The sequence below is a fragment of the Rhinatrema bivittatum genome, chromosome 1, assembly GCF_901001135.1.
Source record: "Rhinatrema bivittatum chromosome 1, aRhiBiv1.1, whole genome shotgun sequence".
Taxonomy (NCBI): domain Eukaryota; kingdom Metazoa; phylum Chordata; class Amphibia; order Gymnophiona; family Rhinatrematidae; genus Rhinatrema; species Rhinatrema bivittatum.
Genome location: NC_042615.1, coordinates 163,237,371 through 163,261,736, shown reverse-complemented (window position 1 = coordinate 163,261,736; position 24,366 = coordinate 163,237,371). Strand labels below are relative to the sequence as shown.

At 40.4% G+C, this 24,366-nt stretch overlaps 1 protein-coding gene across 5 annotated transcripts in view; it reads left to right on the top strand.

Annotated features, from left to right (window-relative positions):
* Nucleotides 1-24,366, top strand: part of TBC1D1 (TBC1 domain family member 1) — a 480,914-nt gene that overhangs the window by 335,942 nt on the left and 120,606 nt on the right. The window lies entirely within an intron of this gene.

Below are 24,366 nucleotides of genomic sequence, written 5' to 3'. Positions count from 1 at the left end.
GAGGAGACCAGTCTCACAATCGAGTAGGTGATAGGCAGCGCGGTGTAGCAGGGACAGGTCCCGGATGTAGACAGAGTGCTGAAGCTGAAGGTGGGACAGACTGAAAGGGTTAGTACTCACTGAAGCAGAAAGCTCTATTGTTGAAGGTCCTGGCAGGCAGAAGTTGTTCAGTGGCAGGCACCAGATTAGGGAGCGCAAGCCCTCGAGGAGCGAGTACCCGGTATCCCAAGATAGGTACCTGAAATAGAGCAGAAGGGCCCCCGAAGGGCAGAGAGAGCTTCCTCCGGTAGCTGGGAAGCGGCAGAGCAGCTTAGACTGGAGGCAATCCAATCTTTGCTAACTCAGTTTGTTAGCAAACGAAGGGCAGGCTAAATACCAGGATGTGATGACGTCACTCGGAGGGGATGCCCCCCGAGGTTCCCGCCATGATGTGGATAAAGACGTAGGTGGCGTGCGTGCGCGCGCACCCTAGGAGGCCCTCGGGAAAATCATGGCGAACACCGTTGCCGATCCGGGGACACAGGAGAGAATGGCATGAAGACGCGGCAGCAGCCATCTTCCCAAGGCTTGAGGATAGAGACGAAAGGTGAGGCACAGAGGTCGAAGCCGTCTGAGACCGGACACAATAGTTATTCAAGTTAAACAAAGTTAACTAAGTTAATCAAATTATCCAGACATACATATATCCACAATTGCTTTGCGAGGAGGTAGAGCAGAGCTTCCTGCACAGGTATATGTACTGGTGCTGACGTCAGACTGATATCTGACTCCGTCTCCAACTGCTATCAGTAACACACTGTACCCATTGGTCCTGAATCCATCTGTCTACACTAAGGAAAATGAAATTATCAGGTAAGTAATTTCTCCAATGTGTTTGCAGGAGCACTATAATATGTTCCCAGAATATGGATACCCTGCTGCAGTTTATAAACTTATGAACTAAAGTACCATTTTCCATCCGGCACCTAACACAGCGTGATTTAATGTTACTTTCATGATATCTTCGAACATCATCCAAATAAGAGTGGAGCACTTCAAATTTTGTTTCCCACAAAGACATATCAATAAACTCTCTCTGTTTACTGAATTACAGTACCTTTGCATATCATCAGCAGAAATATCCATGTCTAGTGCTCTACTTCAATATTTGCTCAAGAAGCCCAGCGCATGTTGGGAATGCTATTGCTTGCACAGTGCATGCCACTGTACTATAGAGTTCTTAGCCTCTCCCATGTGTTGTGCATGGCTGCCATAAAACTATGCTCCTTTCCAGCATTAAGTCCAGTCAACTTAGAGAGTCCAAATAATATCTTGCTTGTAAAAATGCAAAAAAGTGAGACTTAGGCAGGTCATACTGAGACTGAAGTAACAAGAAAGATTTCAGACAAATTTGCCTACCACAAATAAATGACCAACAATTTTTATGCCCGTCAGCAATCAGGCTTGAAAAATGTATTCCATATTCGGGGGGGATCATTTATTCCATAGTAAGGGCAGTAACATAGAAATATCATGTTTCTAACCCCACCAATAGTGAAACCAGCACCAAGCCAATACCTCCACCCCAGGGCCAGTGCCAAGAGTATTAGGTGCCCTAGGTGAATCTTCTGACTTGCGCCCCCCCCCCCCCCCCCCCCCCCCCGATCCAGGCCCCAGTTCTGGCCTCGATCTCATTCATTCAGACACACACACTTAAGTTCCTTGTGTCATTCACACACGCACCCTTACACAGGCTCCCTCCCTCCTTCTCTCTCACTAACACCATTGCTCTCTCATATACACACAATTCCTCTCACACACATGCCATTCCCACTCTCGACCTGCTCAGTCTTTGCTTCTCTCAACTGTGAGTGGGATGGGCTCCGCTCATGGCTCCACATGGCTGCTCTTTGCCGCCCCCCCCCCCCAACGGTTGGTGCCCTAGGTGACCACCAAGTTTGCCTATTGGGACACACCGGCCCTGCGCCACCCATAACAATACATTTGTCTTGGCGAGATTTAACACCCTGGCATACTCTGTATGCAATAGGAACAAGGTAGACCATGGTGCAAGCCTGCTTTCCATCATGCCCTTTGCAATAGACAGACTCTCCAGTATATCACTCACCAACAAAATATAGCTGCCAAGCAGCGTTTTAAAACTTTTAGCTTCGGGAGATCAAGCCCTCCACAGTCTTTATTATAAATCAACTTACAGTATCCCACCTTAGCGCATTTTTGTGTCCAAATAAATTTGAGGAACACAGTAGTAGTAAAATGGGTACACTGTCAATCAAATTTAACATCAGCAAACAGCATTCACTTCTGATCTAGGTCCCTTCCACTCCCATAGAAGTGAATGGATGTAACCCCACCCATGCCCTGCCTCCAAGCCACACCCCTCCTGCCCAAAATACACTTCCCCAGGCAACGCAAAACAATGTTACTTTTACCCTAAACCATGCCCATAATTGCCCATGCTCCTTCCACCCTATAGATTTGAATAGAATAACCCTACCCATGCTCTTCCCTAAGCCATTCCCTCTCCCACCCCCAAAACACGCCCCCAGCCCCAATTCACATCCCTCATGATGTCACAGGTAATGACCCCAACAGCTTTTTGGTTACATCTCCGGAAGTCCAGCCCAACCCCACCCCCAAAAATAAGCCCCCCACAACTTTGTTAGAGATGGCCCTGTTACTTTTGATGACAACAGGATTAATGGACCCTGTCTGCTTTTTGATCACCTCACTAGAAGTCCAAACAACTGCTACCGGGTTGGTGACAGAATGAAAGAGAGCTTTAACTAATAACTTTTAAATCCCTGGTCAGAAAGTTCTGTTTCAGACTCTGTCACCTCCCTGGTAGCAGTTGCTTAGACTTTGGTAAGGTTATCAAAAAGCGAACAAGGTCCGTTAATTCTGTTGTCGTCAAAAGCAACAGGGCCATTTCTGATAACGTAGCGAACATATTTTTGGGGTTCAGTTGGACTTCTGATATCATCAGAAGGCAGTTGGTGATCAATTCTGGTAACATGGGGGGTGTGGTTTGGGGGTTGGAGGGTAGTGTTATGGGTTGGGAGGGAACTTGGCTTGAGGCAAATTATGGTAGGGATACTAGGCATGTGCGTTGTTTTATCGGTTTAGACTTCGTTTTCGGGCCCCCGCAGGATATTTTATTTTTCCCTTGGTTCAGGGTTTGTTTTTTTTCGTGTTTCTCTCTCTTCGGTGTTAGGGTGCACTAAACCCTGTTAGTGCGCACTAACTCCATGTTCGTGCGCACTAAGTCATGTTAGTCACTAACCGGTTTTCTGATTTCGGAGTTAGTGCACCCTAACAGGGCTTAGAACGCACAAACTCTGTTAGTGCGCATTAAGTCCCATTAGTGCGCACTACCTACTTTTCTAATTACGGAGTTAGTGCGCACTAAGAAAAAATGTTAGCAATAAGTTAAAAAGTGTCATTTGGGGGGCAGTTCGTTAGCTAGAGGTAAGGTTCTGCAAGCCCATTGGCTGTTTCTTTCTAAAGAGATAGTAAGGAGACAGCCAATGGGCATGCAGAGCCATACCTCTAGCTAATGAACTACTCACCAATTGACACATTTTGTGACTTATTGCTAACATTTTTTGTTAGTGCGCACTAACTTTAGTTAGTGCACCCTGAGACCTATTAGGGCACACTTAACTCCGAAATTAGAAAACTAAATAGTGTGCACTAACGGGACTTAATGCGCACTAACATAGTTAGTGTGCTCTAAGCTCCGTTAGGGTGCACTAACATGAAATACGAATTTTTCCAAATTATCGGAACAATTCCTTTTGTATATCTGTCCTCCTGAACCATGACGAATTAGACAATTTCGTTGAAATTGTCTAACTTGTTTAAAACAAATGTACATGCCTAAGGGGATACTACATTCATTTCTATGAGTGGGAAGGGCATTGGTGGAATTATGAGTGGTTTGGATGTGCAGGAGTGTGGTTTTGTGTATGGAGGGGATAAGGCTTTGGGGCAGGGCCACAACCATTTCCCTCGATGGAGTGGGTGTGGCCTAGACCAGAACTGAACGCTGATTGGCTGATGTCAATTTTGATTGACAGTGTACCCATTCTATTACTCATAGATTTAAGAAAGGAGAGATCTGTCCTAGTTAACCAGCATGAAAGTATGTGAAGTCCTATGTAGGAGCTTAGGTAATATTTTCAATAGGGCACAATGGCCCATAAATTACACTGGCAAGTACTGCCATGTGTGCAGCTGGGATCGTACTGTTATAATTTGTTATGTTAAGAGAATATAAAAGAGCAAAATCCCTTGCTATTTCCCCAACTATTTTAATTTAGCATCCGCCCACTTAAATAAAAAGCTTTCTTGCCATACTTTAAAGAGGTCTATAATTAAGGACAAAGCCTCATACTTGTCTTAATTGATTTTTAAACCTGCAAAAGAAAGTCCCAGCTTTGGGCCTATCAGAGGAGCTCAAGGATTCAGCAAGTTCTGTACATGGCCCTTAGATGCAGCACGGTGCGGGATGCTATGTCGAAAGCACCTGGAGGTAAAGGGCATTACATGGCACCAACATAATAAGCACATTCAGAGGTAGGCCGGTCTTCCAATGCAACAAGGCCCAATTCGCTCTGGAGCCAGTTTTCATTTATGGTCAGTAAGGTGGCATCCATAATTGACTCTGGGAGACCTATAAAAGCGCAGGTTGTTCCTGCGATTCTGGGTCTCCTGATCATCGAGCTGTTCCATTATCTGTGCATTTTGAACTTGCAGTGCAGCAATTTGTTTTCCACTTGCAGCATCCTATCCTCCAAGCCTAATTTTTCTCACTTTTATTAACTTACGAAGATTTCCCTCTTCTGGCTTGCTTCTATTCTTTTCGATCTTATCTTTTTTTTTTTTTTTTCAATATCTGTTTTAATTGCATTGTTTTATTTATTTTAATTGTATGTTCGTAGCATCAATTCTATGTATGTTTTATTGTAAACCGCCCTGAACTGTGGAAGGCGTGGTATAGAAATAATTATAAATAAATAAACATCCATTATTCTGTTGCTTCCAACCTTATTATGGGTCTCAATACTCTCCTTAACCTCTTCTATGGCTGTTTGAAGTTCAATGAAGCAATCGTCTAGGACAGCCAATATGCTTTTGGAAATCTGCTGAAGCATTTCTTCTGAAATAAGTCTCTACTTGGTCTCGATCCTCTACAACTGCCATGTGTTTTAGCACTTACTTCCCTTGTAATGTTACTATATCATAGCAAGCGAAAGTGGTATGCTTAATGAAGATTACAGCCTGAATATTAGAACAATAGTCACACTGTATCCTAAAATCCCATCATCTCAATAATTCATATTCAATAGCGCATATATTATATGACCTTCATACTAGGCGTCATAGTGTGGTAATCCATACCATTTTGTCACTCTGCCTTATGCTTAATCATTGGTCAGTCCTTTTTGTATAATATGTTTTGTGCAAGTGCTCCGTGTATTAAAACTTTCAATATTTTAACTTTCTTCTCAATACTTCTCTTAAATTAACGTAATTTCTTTGCATGTTAAAGTTGCAGCCCGAGTCTCTCCATACCTATGGTCCACAGCAATATGACCAATCTCACATTGCCTCACCGTGTCTGTGCCCGACACTGTACAGGGTTTCGGACTTGTCGTCCTTCAAGGGCAAAGATTCATTTCGGATTCATAATGGCTCTCAGCGTTTTTTGTGCATCTCTCTCAAAAAATGCACAAAAAACGCTGAGAGCCATTATGAATCCGAAATGAATCTTTGCCCTTGAGGAAGGACGACAAGTCCGAAACCCTGTACAGTGTCGGGCACAGACACTGTGAGGCAATGTGAGATTGGTCATATTGCTGTGGACCATCGGTTTGGAGAGACTCGGGCTGCAACTTTAACATGCAAAGAAATTACGTTAATTTAAGAGAAGTATTGAGAAGAAAGTTAAAATATTGAAAGTTTTAATACACGGAGCACTTGCACAAAACATATTATACAAAAAGGACTGACCAATGATTAAGCATAAGGCAGAGTGACAAAATGGTATGGATTACCACACTATGACGCCTAGTATGAAGGTCATATAATATATGCGCTATTGAATATTAATTATTGAGATGATGGGATTTTAGGATACAGTGTGGTTAGTATATTGATCCCTTGCTCACAAGAAAATTTAATGGTCGATGACAGGGGAGTAATTGTATTAGAACAATAGTGCCATATCCAGTCAATAAGGCTGATCTGCGGAGGACATTGCAGGAGCTCCAACCCCCAGCATCTGATCAGCAGGTGGTCAAAACCAGAAGCCCATTCCTAATATTCTATTTGCATTTTTTGGTTGCCACCGCACACTGAGCCGAGAATTTCAATGTATTGTTGACAAAGCCTCCAAGGTCCTTTTCCTTGGTGGTAAACCCCAATACAGAGCCCAACATTGTGTACCTGTACACAGGTGTGATTATTATTCTCTATGTGGATCACAGTGCACTTTTCCACATTACATTTCAGCTGCCATTCAGATGCCCAGTCTCCTAATTTCAGAAGGTCCTTTTGCAGTTCCTCACAATCTGCTGCTGTTTTAACAACTTTGAATAACTTTATCATCTGTAAGTTTGATTACCTCAATTCTCATTCCCTTTTCCAGATCACTTATGAATGTTAAACAGCACAGGTCCCAGAGCAGAGCCCTGTGGTGGTACTCTAATGACCATTCTCCATTTGGAAAACTGACCATTTAGTTCTATTCTCTCTTTTAACTGGTTGCCAATCCAAACTAGAACACTTCCTCCTGTACCATGACTTTTTAATTTTCTGAGGAGTTTGTCAAATGCCTTCTGAATGTCCAGATATACTCTATCAGCCTGCTCACCTTAATCTACATGCTTATTATCATCTTTAAAGAAGTCTAAAAGATTGTTGAGGCAAGACTTTCCTTTGCTATAACTGCTGACATTTCCCTTTTAATCACACAAATACCCACACACACACTATGTACTCCAATACACCACAATGTAAACAATACCAATGAAATAATGTATTGGTCTCTTTTTTACATACAGCACTCTGTCGCCAAAATACTTATGTAAGACCCTCTATTCACGAGTAGGCATATATTGTACCATCTCGTTTGTCATAGGGGGTCTGAATTACTTTTAATAAATCCTGCATACCTTTTGTTTGCTTAGTTTTTCAAGTTATCATAAAATGTCTATACGAAAATTATAGGGAACTCCCAACTAAAACCGCACAACTGATGAGGAATACTTATCCACAATGGAAAGGTCCCAAAAGTCCCGACATGGCCATGTTTCGGACCGCAGTCCTGCTTCAGGGAAAATCACGGGTCACCAATTCAACGATCCTTCTCAATACCGTTAATGCGGCGATTTCATCTGTGCAAAAATGTTTTTGAATGCGCGCTGTAGTTTCACCCGCCTAGACTAGCATTCAAAAAAGTTTCACCCGCCTAGCCCGCATTCAAAACAGTTTTTGCACAGATGAAATCGCCGCATTAACGGTATTGAGAAGGATCGTTGAATTGGTGACCCGTGATTTCCCCTGAAGCAGGACTGCGGTCCGAAACATGGCCATGTCGGGACTTTTGGGACCCTTCCATTGTGGATAAGTATTCCTCATCAGTTGTGCGGTTTTAGTTGGGAGTTCCCTATAATTTTCGTATAGACATTTTATGATAACTTGAAAAACTAAGCAAACAAAAGTCATTTCCCTTTTAAGCCATATCTCTATATGGCTAGTGATTTTGTTTTTAAGAATAGCTTTTACCATTTCGCCCGGTACCAATGTACCAGTCTATAGTTTCTCTGGATCACCCCGGAGCCTTTTTTAAAAATCTGTATTACATTAAATTTCAGGTTGCATTACAGTGGTGATTATCAAAAGTGTAAAGAGGACTGAGGGAAGATGTTGTGTTTGCAGGGAGATGAGGAAAGGAATGGAGGCAAACAGAATTTACAGCTGCATGTGGACTGTATCTGATAATGCGAGAGGAAACCAGTGCCCCTGTTTGCTTCAAAGTATTTGATTACCTTAATTTTTATTTATTTAATTTTATTTAGATTGATGTATTGCCTCTACTAAAAAGAAAGCTGGAAGCTATTTATAAATTTTGAATCTCATATTCTTTATTTAGATATTTTATATACCTTTATTCCATGTAAAGATCACAATGGTTTATACAAGTAACATTCATAGCTATGTAACAACAAATAAAGATGGGTTACAGAAGTAGTATTCATCAACAGGCATCAAATGAAATGTTCCATTACATATTAACTAAAGATCTAGGACATAAGGCGAGAAGTACAGAACATATAATACAACAGATTTCACATAATAGTCAGTACATAATGTTGAGGTTCTTACATTCACTCATTAAATTTATACCTCATGCTTCAATTGATTTCTTTTCTTTCTTATTGTTCTCTGTATTCTGATTATTTAAAGTTATGTTGTATGCATTTTTGAATAGCCATGTTTTTAGCTCGCATTTAAATCTTTCTATCTGGCATCAAACGTAGCATTTCAGGTAGTGAATTCCAAAGTTTTGGGCCCGTAATGGAAAACACATGATCTCTTACTTGCAGCAGATGTATGCTTTGTATTGTGGGAACAGTCACTAGTCCTTTATTTTGAGATCGTAGTGATTGCTGAAGTGTGTATGGTGTTACTGGAATGAATGATTTTGAATATTAACATTAATACTTTAAGTAGATTTGTGATTATACTCGTAGCCAGTGTAGAGAAATCAGCAAGGGTGTAATGTGATCAAATTTCCTTCTTCCTAATAGAAGTCTTGCAGATGCATTTTGTAGTAATTGTAATGGTTTTTTGATATTTGCTGGAAGATGGAGTAATAAGGAATTAGAGTAGTCTAGGTCTGAGAAGATTAGAGTTTGCAATACAGTACGGAAGTCCTGTATTGGCATAGCCTATATTTATTAATTTATTGATGTGCTTTTTCATGGTAGGGTTCTCATCTAGCTGGATACCCAAATCCCGTACTTGATTTGAGGGAGTAATTTGAAAATTACCCAGGTCTAGAGCTGGTGGTTTAACTATCAAAGCGTTTCTACTTAACCAGACTTTTTAGTGTTTAATGTTCGTTTGAGTTTTGATAGCGCCTGCTGTATTGCTTTCATATAGGTTGAAAGTGTGGATCCTGTATTCTCCAATGATTTGGAGAATGGGATATAGAACTGTATGTCAGTGTACAAGAAGAATGGAATTCCTAAGTCCGCAAGTAATTTACACAGTGGGAGCACATAAATATCGAATAGTGTTGCTGAGAAGGCTGAGCCTTGAAGTACTTCTGTATCAATATGGAAAGTATCAGATATGTGATTGCCCAATTTGACTCAGAATGGTCTATTAGAAAGGAGGAGAACCATTTGTGAGCACTACCATCAATTCCAATGTTGCTCAGCTGATTGCATAGCAGAGTATGGGCCACTGTGCCAAAGGCAGCTGTTAAATCGATTAACACAAGAAAATAGGAATCTTTAGCATCAAACCCTCGTAAAACAGAGTCCATTAAGTAGCGGAGTAAAGTCTCAGTTGAATGATGTTTCCTAAATCCAGATTGATTAGGGAAAAGGATATCTTGTTCTTCCAAATGATTCACAAGTTGAGATAACATGGCTTTTTTCAGTAATTTTGAAAGAAAAGACAAGTTGAATATGGGCCTGTAGTTGTCCCAGTCATCGATTTCTGCCAGTTTTGGTTTTTCAGGATTGGTTTTATCACAGCTTGCTTTAAATCAGGTGGTACAATTCCTTCTGAGAGAGAGAGATTAATTAAGGTTGTAATTGTAGGAATGATGACACTGTGCACTGGTTTCAAGGACCTCGCTGAAATTGGGTCACATGGGTGAATAGCAGGATTAATTTTAGAAATTATTTGAATAATTTCAAGATTAGTTGCTCTGTTGAACGTGGACTACTTAACCAGGCCATGTGTATCTTCAGGTGATTTTGTGAGAGAAGAGGCTAAAAAGGCTGTGGCATATTCATTGCACGTGGTTTTTGAGAAGTTGTAGTTTCTCGTAATGGAGGATGCTGGGTCTTTAATTAAATGTTTATTAACATCAAAGAGCAATTTAGAATTGAATATTACCCCATGAATCTGTTTTGCATAGTAATCATTTTTTGCTTTATTGGTTAGAGCGCAGTATTTTATTAGGAGGGATTTGATTTTTCTAGGGATTCAGAAGATGGGCATTTCCGCCATTTTTTCTCTAATTTTCTAAGGTTCTGTTTAGTGTGTCTTAACTCATCATTGTACCAGGATTCCTTAAGTTTAGAGGTATTCATTTCTTTGTTAATAGTTTTTGTCTGAGGTTTTCAGCTATTTCATTGACAATCTGATCCCAGGAATCAAATGCCACAGAGGCTTTGTTATTACTTAGTTCAAGGAGCTTATTTTCTCTATTTCTGCAAGTAATTCTATTTCTATCGTTTTCCTGAAAGCAAAAGTATGATTATCATCTATACTTTTGTGAGTTGGTCTTACGGAAGGTTATTTCTGTCTTTATTAATTGGTGATCAGACCAGGGTAATATAATGTGAGAAGTGTTGATTAAACAGTCCCTGATATTGGCAGATATTAGGACTAGAATATGTCCCGCTTTATGAGTGGCTTTAGAAACAAATTGTGACCATCCCAAGACTTCCATTGTCTCTATGAACATTTCACAGGCTATGGTTTTTGGTATTTTATCTACATGTAGGTTAAAGTCTCTTACAATTAAGGTAGAATCTAGATATGGAAACACCTTAGTGAATAATTCAATCCGTGGTGAGCAATCATTTTGTAGTATATCTTGTGGACAATATACCAGTTCTAAGTTTAGCTGTGGAGATTTATAATTGTTACCTCATAGGAAGGGTTAATCTCTACTTTGTAGGATACTAGTTTAAGCTCTTTTTTTTTTTTTTTTTTTTTTACTAATTATTAATAAGCCCCCACCTTTTCATTTAGATCTAGGAAAATGAAATATCTCATAGGATTGGAAATTTGTTTTGAGTACTTTATCTTTCTTATTCAGTCAGGTTTCAGAGATGCAAAAAAATAGTGGGATTTAAATCCTCTAGCAGATCATTAATCAGAGGGATATTTTTTTTTTTTTTTTTACAGTGACTGAACATTTAATAGGAGCAGAATAAACATTAAGCAGCAAGAGATAGTGGAAGAGTTGTTACTTATTGTAGGGAGGACCATATTTGTGTTTCTTCCTTGCTTCTTTCTTAGGACACTCCTTAGATCTCCATGCCAACCCCATCCTAGCACTGTCTCAATGAAGAACATCTGATCCATGATTTTGGCATTACAACCAGGTGTAATGGGATCAGCACTTTGGGTCCATACAAAGGGGTGCTTGAAGACGCACGCCTCACGGCACTCTGCTCCGGTGTTATTGGGTCTTTGGTGGGCAGGCAGTGGGTGGCCCTTGCTCTCACAGCGCCAGCGTCTCTTCTCTGCTACTGCTGCTGACAGGGACTGCTAGTGGAGGAGGCCTGGTAGGCCTTGCTGCTGATGGGACTGCCGGTAGAGGAGGCCCGGTCGGCCTTGTCGCTTTTGGCGTTGCTGCCGCGGTATAGTTGACAAGTCCCATTTTAGTATCCTGATCATATGGTCATTGGTGCAGTGATCTGGCTGTATGATATGACACTTAAGGGTGTGTGTGTGTATATGTATATCTATATATATATATATATATATATATATATATCTATATATATATGGGTGTGTGTGTGTCAGCCTTATTGGATAAATGTAGTGGATATGTAGATATTTATTTATTATTTTTTATATACCGACATTCGATCTGAGATATCACATTGGTTTACATTCAGGTACTGTAGGCATTTCCCTAACCCAGAGGGCTTGCAATCTTTTGTACCTGAGGCAATGGAGGGTAAAGTGACTTGCCCAAGGTCACAAGAAGCGACAGCGGGACATATGTGTATAGAAAGAGATATGCTAGAGTAGTGTTCTCAAACTAGTCCTTGATAGAGACACAGCCAGTCAGGTTTTCAGGATATCCACAATTAATATGCATGACATAAATTTGCATACATTGCTTCCATTGTATGTAAATCGATCTCCTGCACAGGCTGGGTATGTCCTGAGGACTGGGTTGAGAACCACTGTACTAAATGAGAAAAAGAGGGGCTATCATAGAACAGAGGTGTTCAACCCAGTCCTTGAAGAATGCATACCAGTCAGGCTTTCAAGATATAACCCTAGTGAATATGCATGAGATGAATTTGCATGCACATTACCTCAGTTATATGCATATTCATTAGGGTTTCCTGAAAATCAGCTGAGGTGTGGTCCTCGAGGGCTGGAGTTGAACACCCCCATGATAGATATTCAAATACCTAAAAATTTTAAATAATGCACAGGGGCAAACCTTGTTCAGTGAAAGGGAAATTTCAGAGCAGTGGGTCATAGTATAAGGTCCAAAAAAGGATTACACTCAGGGTTGATGTTAGATAATATTTCTTCATGGAAAGGATGGTGGATGCATGGTATGGTCTTCCAGTAAAGGTGGTGGACAGGAGTAGAATCTAGGCAAAATAAATGGGCCAAACTGGTCTTTTCTACATTCACTTACTCTGTTATGGATGGGCCTTTCAGTCCTTATCTGCCGTCATAGTCTTTCATTAATTCCTAATCCCATTACCAAAGTCCTCCAGAAACGATAAATTCTGTTTGTTTCCCTCCATTTTCTCTTTCTCTGCAAATATCATTCCCTCATACTCATCCTTTTACTTTACAACTATTTACGGCTTTGAAAACAACCACCCCCACTGTAACATAGCCTGTTATTTACTTACACATTCAGGGTGTATGTGCTGGTACTGTGTACAGGCATCTTTCTCCTCCACCTGCTTTATTTGCCCTGTGGTCCCTCAAAAGAATAAAACATGCATCCTGCATGTGAGTACCAACACCCTCCCCTCCCTCCCTCCCCCCGAAAGATAGCACTGCACCGATAACTTTATCCATAGCCCTGACCTGATGGAGTATAGTTCTCAAAAGCTAATCACAAAATGTTAAATTAGTCCAGTAAAAAGGTATCACCTACATTTTGTGTGACCCTTCTTTCTCTTTTACACTGTCGCACAATTCAAATATCTAGGAGGCTTCACTAAAGTACTGGAAGGAAGAATTGGCATAGAATGAAAAGCTCAAGAACAAGGGGGGGGGGGAAGGAGTGTCAGAAGATGCTGAAGACAGGGAAGATCGAATGGAATATCAGAAAATGCTGCTTCACTGAAAAAGGCAGTGGATATCTGGAACAGACTTCTAGGAGAAATTGCAGGAGCCAAAACAGTGGCAGAATTCAAGCATGCCTGGGACAGACACAAAAAGGGACCTCGGTAGTTAAAGGAGAGGGAAGACCACAGATCGATAAAGACCTATGATAGCACAGCAGGCAGGAGCAAATCGGAAGATTGGGGAGGCTAAAGGACCCTTTTCTGCCAGCATCTGTGATTCTGTTGGTGAAGTGTGCGGATAGCTCACGTGTCAATCTTTGTCCAAAAAGGGAAAACTTGGCAGCTGCAATTTGCTAAAATGTAATCACTTAATAGCATAATGCACAGGAAAACCTTGGCAATGAGGTCAGTTCTTCCCAGGTCTCAGCACAAAGGGAATGAATCTGGCTAAGTACGCTTTCCATAATAGGCTTCAAGAGCCCTGAATGTGCTTTCAGTATTTGAACCTGCCTATGTTTCTGACATTTTCTACACTGCGGTGTGACTGGTAAAGGCTCAGTACAGAAACAGAATCTGGAGAATTGCATTGCAAAATATCAGACCAATGATTATCTAAAAATAAAAAAAACTGATTTTCAAGAAGGCATATTCTCAGTATTAAATTTGTGATGAAGCTGGTGAAGCTTATTACAAAAAGCTCTTTGAGCTGGCTCTGTGAAATTAGCTGTGAAGTTTGAAGTTGCAGCTGTTGCCAGTATCTCCCATGCATTATACAATAAAGTGATTGTATTTTTAATATACTGTTGCCACATCTTGCAAAAAGTGCCTGCGGCATTTATATTGTTTTGAGTATGAATTTGGGTGCTAGGAATTCGTCCAACTTTACTTGTTCACTTTGCTGTGTCTGGAATTATTTTTTAAACCATTGTTAATGCTAGCATTCGGGATGATAAATTATTTTAGCCATAAAGGGAAGTAGTATTTTATGTATTTGTAGCATTTCTATGTCAATTATCTCAGTATTCAAAGTGGCTTACAAGAAAACATCATAAATCAAACACATTATGTGTTAACATATGTCACTGTAAGACACAGTGCAAACTATTTCAAAAATATATTGGAATTTATAGTCCCCCAAATCAGTTTTTAAATTCAGTCTTTTAAAATAACCCCTTTATCATTTAAAAATGTTTTTGTACTTTTATTTTTAAACCTTTTTGTGAGGAGAAACAATGTCAGACTGTAAATATGTGTTATGGTTATTGATGTTTGGGTGGATCCTTGGACACTGTGGCAGCTGACCACGCCCATGGGGGGCAGTCCCGTGAGGGACCACAGTGTTAGGCTAGAGTCTGGACACACACAGAGATTTGAATCTTTTATTAAACAGTTTTGGAAACCACCAGAGGTGGCTGTAGTGAGTAGTAGATGTTGAGCCTGGCTGGGCAGGTCTCCCACAGAATGCTGGAACAGCAAATCCTCTGCTAGCTGTAGTGGAAAGAGACTGAAAGTTATGAATACACGATAAGAAGCATTCAGAGTCTCAGGTACAATTAGGAGAAGCTCCGAGATAGGGAGAGCAGGCCCTCGGGGAGCAGCGAGTACCTGATACCTTAGAGCGGAGAGACTCAGTTGTATTGTACTCACGTAGTAGTAAAAGAGATTCCACTAGACAAGAGGTCTGTCACCGGAACAGAGGGCAGGCCCTCGAGGAGAGAGTACCTCGTTCAGTGAAGCAGTACTGTGGAATAGATGGTAGTTGTACTCACAGATGGAAACTGTTAGTGAAGTCCTCCAAGGAGAAGGGTTTGAAGATGCAGGCAGCGATTCAGGGAACATGGGCCCTCGAGGAGCGAGTACCGGTTTCCTGATAGCACCTGAAAGAAGCAGAAGAGGCCCCCAAGGAGCGGGTACCCCGTTAGCAAACCCCGAAGGGTGTAAGAGTTCCAGATAGCGCTGGAGTGGCAGAGCAGCTTCGGTACGGAGAGCGAATCCCATCCGTAGGTTACCGTTGCTAACTCGATGAGCTAGCAAATACTGTAGGCTTAAATATCTGGGCAGCGTGACATCATATCAGGGGGACGCCCCTGAGGTTCGCGCCAACGAGGAAATAAAGATGAGGGCGGCGTGCGCGCGCACACACCCTAAGGTACCTTGGAGGAGCCTGGCGGGAGGCAGCACCAAAGCCGGTCCGGGGACGCCGGAGAGGACGGCAAACAGACGCCATGGCAGCCAGTAGTCCAAGGTGAGCGGGAGGAACCACAAGTAGTGAGAGGTAGGCGGGGCGAAGCAGTCGAAGACCGGTCGCAACAATATGTTGCACATTAGCCAAACTATCTAATTGTTAGAAATTCTTTTCTGAGTTTGGCGTTTACCTGAATATACACAATGCATCTTGAACTGGGGACCATCCCTGAATCTATGCCTGCATGATTACCAAGGAGATACTAATACATCCTTTTGAAATCAGAAATATTATCCTTTGGCAAATTTCATATACCTCTGTCCAAGAACTGGGTACGTTTCAGGCATGTGGCCAGGTGGCTTTCTTGAAAATAGCACCCCTATGAATTTCCTGAGTGTACTAATGGGTTTTTCCCATTTTGTATCTGAGAAATGTTTAGTACATAGGCCCCTTACAGTGTGTACAACATATTTGAACTAGTGACTTTTAACAAGTTTGTATGTGATCCATCAATAAGGCAAAATATGTCCAGGAGAGAAATAACTATTCTAGTTGGTAGCTACAATTATATTTGACCTTTTGACTACCATCTATAAGCAAACTCTTATTACAGTATTTACTAAATGGACAGTGTAGTATTTTTGTCCAAGGACTAGTTGTAAGGGCACAATTAGAATTCTACTGAATAAACTGGCTTCTTTAGAAGATTCAAGTCAGAATCACTGTCTATTTGGGATTAAGGAAGTTTAGGTGCTGCATTTCCATAGAAATCAAAGGTATCTTTTGAAAAAATGATTGGTATGACTTAGGATTCCACCCACTCCACTTCCTTTTTTCTTTCTTATATAGACTTTTGAAAGGCCTCTTTTTTTTTTTTTTTTTTTTTTATTGCAGTTATACTCATTTAAACCTGTCCTCAATTAATCCCACCTATAAGGCCGAATCATGGCCTTATTATTTTTATCCCAAAGCCTCTTATTTGTTTTGGCTGGCTCTTGAGAAGATTGTAAACTCCAAGGAGCAGTAGCTATCTCTTGCCTAGCACGGCATACATTGGTAGTGCATACAAATGGCTAATAGCAGTAGAAGCTAACTGGAATGCTGTACTTCAGTTGGACCTATGGACAGACCAGAAAACAAGGATCAGACCAACAAAGAAAAGCTCAGGAAAAAAAAGCCATGATGTGTAGATACACCATTAAGAAAGATAGTTGCTAAGCTTTTGTTTTTTGTGTCTGCCAGATATTGCTAATCAAGTAATATTGAAACCCAAAGGAAAGCAGAAACCTAGAATTCAACGATAGAAAAAATATATTCTGCTATTATGGCTCTTGTTACATCACTTTAATGAAGTTATAAATGACCATCATATGGTGTCTCCAGTGCAAATGGCTATTTGGTGAAGCCTTTTTGAGCACAGGGACCTGGTATTTACGGTGCAGATGGCTCTTTTGATAAAGCCTTAAAGCACAATATCCAGCTTAATCATCTGTCATTTTATGTTATTTCTAGTCAATGTCCTCGTTGTGGCTATCTTAGCTGTGGCAATAAATTTCTCAAGATAAGGGCAACTTATTACATATTTGTAAGGGAAGTTTGAGGGCTACTGAAAGTCAACATGGATGTTGTTATAGTCCATTGGTTAGTACAGGAATAGTGTGACAAAACAGGGGTCTTGTCTGCATTGTGATTTGTTGTTTTGCCTTAGGGCTTATGTTTTTCCCCAGAGATAGCTCATTTCCTTTAAGCTGACCCACAATTGCTGTTTGACCTTTAAACTGTGTTTCAAACTGAGGTTTGGGATGCTAGTTTGAATCAGAAAGAGGCTTGGACAGCATACATATTCCAGTATCCTTGAGGAAGTTGTAAGAATGTCACATCCTACAATGCAATTGGTCAGAAAGCTATTGTTAGTACTTTGTATCCTGATTGGCTCTTTAGACAGAGAATTAGCCCCAAAGTTGCTAGAATTGTTTAGTCATGGCTGGGAGCATAGAGAGAGCAGATCTCAGCTCTCCCACTCCAGTGGACTGCATATGTGCTGAAGCTCTCCAGGTACCAATAAGTACCATGAAAAAAAAGTTTAGATAAGTTGAGTTTTTTTTCCATATATTGTTGCCATTTTTTGTAATAAAATCAATAGTTTGTTAGCTCTGCCATTCTTGGACATATTTAATGATCCCAGTATTCTCTGCATTTGGTCTGTCGATGCATTTTTATGAACTGTGTGATCCTTGGGTTGTGTGGGATCTGTGTCCCTAGAAATCACCGAGGGAATAGCAGGGACAAGAAGGACCCAGCTGGCAGGTAGGAGGCTGTTGTAAGTGCTTGGCAGGGCCCTCTGACCACAAAGGTTAACCCTGAGTGGATGTCCAGGGAGGTGCTGAAGTATTACGGAACAGGTAGATAACTCCATTCTTCAAGTGCTGTAGTTGGTTGCATTTTCAAGATATGTACAATGAATATGCATGACGTATGTGTTCATACAATGGAGGTAGTGGTTGCAAATACATCTCATGCATATTCAGTATGAATGTCTTGAAAACTTGACAAATGTGCAATACTTGAGGATTAGTATGTAGCTCATTTTGTGGTTTTTGGTTTTAAAACAATTTCAGACTTACTTGTTGAAGGAAATTAAATGAGAAAACTACCATAGAAAAAAAGATAACATACATGACAAATAAGTAAAGTATTGGGGTATATTAAAAAAAAATCTCTAAATTGTCAGTTTGATTTTTACTCTTAATTTAAAGAACTTACATGCATATAGCCCCTATTTTCTGTAAGATCTTAAGAACATAAGAAATTGCCATTCTGGGTCAGATCAAGGGTCCATCAAGCCCAGCATCCTGTTTCCAACAGAGGCCAAACCAGGCCACAAGAACTTGGCAATTACCCAAACACTAAGAAGATCCCATGCTACTGATGCAATTAATAGCAGTGGCTATTCCCTAAGTAAACTTGATTAATAGCAGTTAATGGACTTCTCCTCCAAGAACTTATCTAAACCTTTTTTGAACCCAGCTACACTAACTGCACTAACCACATCCTCTGGCAACAAATTCCAGAGCTTTATTGTATCTTTCCTACTATTTGTCTAGAAAAATGAATTGGTTGTTTGAGTCTGAATAAAAAGAGTAAAAAAAATCTTTAGTAGAAATGGAAGGATGTACGTCATGAATTTAAACAAACTTTTTGTCAAATAGTAGTTGTTCCTAAAGTGATTGCAGGTTCACTTTCATAGTGTTCAGTAAGGTTGTCATACTTCAAAATCATCTACCTACACAGATTGTATAAAACATTGAATTTCATGGTAAAAGGAGAGCATAATTTCCTCTATGATGGCATGCACCAATAGAACCTTTCCTAGCAGTGCTCTCTAAGACTTTGTAGCTTGTCAGGAAATTGCATGCTCAGAGATGTTACCCAGTAGACTCTGCAAGTAATTGGAGATCAATAATATATGATAGGTAGTGGCTACAAGGCCCATCCACTCTGCATATTTCATCTTCTTGCTGCAGTACCACAGACCCTATTTGCTCTCTTGCTTCAGCACCACTTCTCTTAACTGTCGCCAAATCATGTGTTTATCACCTGCTTTGTTTCCTAGTATCCTTTTCAGGACAGCCAGGTTTCAAGTTTCTGTCATCAAAGGGTGAACTTTTTCACACAATGCATAGTTAACATGTGAAGCTCAATGCTACAGAATGCTGTTGAGTCCAGTATAATAGAACAGAGTACCTATTAGTTAAAATTTGTAACCTATCATTAAAATCATCCATTGTACCTGAAGACTGGAGGGTGGCCAATGTAACCCCAATATTTAAAAAAGGCTCCAGGGGTGATCCGGGTAACTATAGACCAGTGAGCCTAACTTCAGTGCCGGGAAAAATAGTGGAAACTATCCTCAAGATCAAAATTGTAGAGCATATAGAAAGACATGATTTAATGGGACACAGTCAACATGGATTTACCCAAGGGAAGTCTTGCCTAACAAACCTGCTTCATTTTTTTGAAGGGGTTAATAAACATGTGGATAAAGGTGAACCGGTAGATGTAGTGTATTTGGATTTTCAGAAGGCGTTTGACAAAGTCCCTCATGAGAGGCTTCTACGAAAACTAAAAAGTCATGGGATAGGAGGCGATGTCCTTTCGTGGATTACAAACTGGTTAAAAGACAGGAAACAGAGAGTAGGACTAAATGGTCAATTTTCTCAGTGGAAAAGGGTAAACAGTGGAGTGCCTCAGGGATCTGTACTTGGACCGGTGCTTTTCAATATATATATCAATGATCTGGAAAGGAATACGATGAGTGACGTTATCAAATTTGCAGATGATACAAAATTATTCAGAGTAGTTAAATCACAAGCAGACTGTGATACATTACAGGAGGACCTTGCAAGACTGGAAGATTGGGCATCCAAATGGCAGATGAAATTTAATGTGGACAAGTGCAAGGTGTTGCATATAGGGAAAAATAACCCTAGCTGTAGTTACACGATGTTAGGTTCCATATTAGGAGCTACCACCCAAGAAAGAGATCTAGGCGTCATAGTAGATAATACATTGAAATCGTCAGCTCAGTGTGCTGCAGCAGTCAAAAAAGCAAATAAAATGTTAGGAATTATTAGGAAGGGAATGGTTAAAACGGAAAATGTCATAATGCCTCTATATCGCTCCATGGTGAGACCACACCTTGAATACTGTGTACAATTCTGGTCGCCGTATCTCAAAAAAGATATAGTTGCAATGGAGAAGGTACAGAGAAGGGCAACCAAAATGATAAAGGGGATGGAACAGCTCCCCTATGAGGAAAGGCTGAAGAGGTTAGGGCTGTTCAGCTTGGAGAAGAGACGGCTGAGGGGGGATATCATAGAGGTCTTTAAGATCATGAGAGGTTTTGAACGAGTAGATGTGACTCGGTTATTTACACTTTCGAATAATAGAAGGACTAGGGGGCATTCCATGAAGTTAGCAAGTAGCACATTTAAGACTAATCGGAGAAAATTCTTTTTCACTCAACGCACAATAAATCTCTGGAATTTGTTGCCAGAGGATGTGGTTAGTGCAGTTAGTGTAGCTGGGTTCAAAAAAGGTTTGGATAAGTTCTTGGAAGAGAAGTCCATTAACTGCTATTAATCAAGTTTACTTAGGGAATAGTCACTGCTATTAATTGCATCAGTAGCATGGGATCTTCTAGGTGTTTGGGTAATTGCCAGGTTCTTGTGGCCTGGTTTGGCCTCTGTTGGAAACAGGATGCTGGGCTTGATGGACCCTTGGTCTGACCCAGCATGGCAATTTCTTATGTTCTTATGTTCTTATGTTCTAAAGATTAGACAGATTTGTGGAAGCTAATATGATTGATCTATTTAACATAAGCAGGAATGTCACCTCAGATTCAGAATGGCCCTTAATCCATAACTTACAGAAATTGGGCGTGTGTGATAGTGGATCAAATACTCGACACACTTCCTGTTTCTTACATGCTTCCACTAAGCACCAGCGGCTCGCCATTGTCAGAGATAGGATGCCAAGCTTAGATGAATTTGTCTAACTCATATCAGCAGTTCTTACACACTAAATCACAGAGGAAATAACCATTTTGAGGGTGTATAATATATTAAATATAATATGCTCTTAGAGGGCATTCTAACCTGGCCAGTTGTGTGAGTTGGCTAGGCTTAAAATGTCAGAATTTTCTTGATTCCAATTTCTCTCTTAAAGCACATTAAAAGAGAAGTTAGGATATCACAGAACAGTGTAGATTCAATCTATTTGCAGATAGCTGTTGAATGTAGCTTTTCCAAGAAGGTTAAAATATTCTTACTAAATTTTGTAATTTGTAAAAATGATGAACATACAGAAGAGACAGTCAGATTGCTTGTTTGATTGCTTTAGTTTCAACCAGTTAGCAATTGGTTAATAGTGAAAGAGTAAGCAGCCTTACAGGACATTGGGTTGCTCATTCAGCGTATTGAAATCATATTTTATGGGTTGACAAGCCCAATTTGAGACTGGAATGTGGGGAAATATTACTATATTATAAAGTAATTCAGTAATCTAAGCACATAACTTACTTAGATTGGCTGTTAGCCTGGATTTGTGGGATGTAAGTACTGTAAATAGTAAGTATATTTATAGAATTGCAACAAGACACAATTTTCCACATGTTTTATTAGCACAGTTAAGCACTGTCATAGAATGCTGCTTTCTTGTCCTTTAATGAATCTTATTCGGTAAGCTTGGTTTTATGCACATTAAATGTTTTTAGAAAATTGCCTGGGGAGGTCATGCACATAAAAGTACATGCAAAAGAGAGTCCGCACATTCTTCTACTTACAGTGGAAAGAGAGGTTCCGAGGGGAGTGGATTTAACATTTACGTCCCTACTTTCAGTTTTCGAAAGTGTGCATGTAAATGTTTGTACACACATTTGCATCTGTTCCCTAGTCGGTGTCAATGTGTGTATATCTGCTGTGCTGGTGTATAAGCAAGACCAAAAATTTTCAAAGTGAACGCACATAAGTCGGCTTTGAAAATTTTGGGCTCAAGTCTGTTTTCTTTCAACATGCAGACTTTAACCCAGTGTGTGGCTGCTTATAAAATTATCCTCACAGAGAGAGAAAAGCAAACTTGTATATACATACAGCGTGCAGATAATTGGTTTTGTTCCTCCACTTATTAATAATGGATATCTGCCATCTCCATTGCTTATCTGGCATTGGAGGCTGAAGTACAAGTTGCATTTGTGGGTTACCCAGAGCTTCGGTACATTTTTTTTTTTTCAGTTATACTTCCTTGGGCTTCAGCCACAGCTTTGACCCTGCTGTGCATAAAGGAATCTTGCCTTGGGGCCCCCAGCTATAATGCCCTCCATGCTGTTCATTAATTCCCACCCTCCGCGGTTCATACTTCAGCTAGGCAGGAGGGGAGCATGCATGATGACACCGGCACTCAGAAAAGTGCTCCTGCATGTTTAAGAGCCACCACTGTTGTCTCTTGTTACTGCGTGATGCTGAGAGCAGAGCCCAGTGCTGGTCTGGAACTGAGCATCAGGCAGTGGTGGTTTTTCTGTAGCATACCCGATCAGGTCTGAAGGCACACACCAGCTGAGAAACACTGTTCTAGGACAACAGATCATGATATGAAGCTCAAAGGAGTAACAATAGGATGGAATGGTAAATGCATGGAACGGAGTGGACGTGGTGGAGGCAAAAACATAACTGAATTAGAGAACATATATGGGAAGCAAAGAGGATTCTTAATTGTGAAGCCATTTATTTGTTTAAAAGTATTTATAACCCGTGCCCTCCAAAGTTCAGGGTGGGTTACAAAAAAAAAAACAAAACATGAAGGGAAAGCCAGAAATGGGTCTATGGTAGTGCAACTGGAAGGAAATTGGGCAGACTAGATGGGGCTTATGGTCCTGATCTGCTGTCATATTTTGTGTATATTTTTGTATGGTTTATGTGATCACTAAGTTAAGGATAACTCAGCTGAGTCTTGTAGGAAATTGAATGTGGTGACTACCTAACTGGCTTGGTCCACGCCCTTTATAGGTTCTCTTTTGTTTGTAAAGCTACTCTTTGTTGAATTTTTCTCTGGAGAGCTTGCCTCTTTCATTTTCAGCGAGTGGTATTTGCACATCTGTTGCGTATAATATTGCCGCTGACCTGCATATTACCTCTGTTCTCGATTACATTTTGTTTGCTTATCTGTTCTCAAACATTTTCAAGTGAAGTTCACACATCTGCCTCACGGATTACCTCCCTTTCTTATCAATATCTAAGGCGTCACTTATCTTTTCATGGGTTCTTGTTTTGTTTGTTTAACACCTATCACTGTACAATGTGTGGTGACGTATTCTCTTACCCTCTGGGTTACTCTCATGCCCTCGGGGGTGCATGCTGTAACTAGTTTGCTAGTCAGATCACTTCAACTTGATTGATTTATTTGTGCTAGGGATGGGTGACCTGTACTGGATTAAATCTAAGCCAGAAAGAGATGCGTGGGGGAGTGTTCAGATAAGCCACTGAAATATGGAGCAGGCCTTGAATCAGAAAAATGTACTCAAATCTCTACATTTGCCCTGTTTTTACTAGTAGTATTTGCACATTTGTGACTATATTCAGAGTATTGGCAGATTTACAGTATCTTCAAATATGCTGGCAAGCTTGAATTTTCCAAATATTCACATTAATATGAATCAGAGTAAATTTGCATTTTTTAAAAACAAAAATCAGTGTCAAATCCAAACCAGCTGAAGCTGACTGACTTGATTCTACAAGTAAATTTAAGTCTTACATTCAAGATCTGAATGTGGACTTAAACCATTACTAAAGTGTATGCTACTGATTCAAGGAACATTCCTGTGGTTTCCCAAAATCATGTTATTATCAGGCACTACTACTACTATCACCACCACTACTACTTAACGTTTCTATAGCACTACACGACATATACACAGCACTGTAGGTTGAACCAGGAGCCAAACTAACTATGCTGGTCTCCACCGTTCTACTGAGAAATACCAATTCATGTGTATTGATAACGGATGCCAACATGCCAGAAAGCATTAGTATGCAGTGAGCTTTCTTCCAGCCTTGCTGAGCTGCCCTGTAGCACACTAGTTCAGCTCTGCTAAGTAGCACTGTTACTCCGCCCCCTGTCGTCCCACCCCGAGATTAAAAAAGAAAATATTAAAACTGAAACCAAGCTATTTCCTTGTTTTTGTGTTTTTTGTCTTCCTGTTATACCACAGCATCTGCTATGAGCAATCTGTTTGCAGAGTGTAAACTTACTTAATGAACCCTGCACGGCTAAGGCGTGCTGGAAAGAAGAGAATTGCAGGGCTGTGAATTCTACTTCATTTTATCTTGTAAAACTGTATCTTTTATGTAGTAAGAGTGTACAGCAAGGATGAAAAAC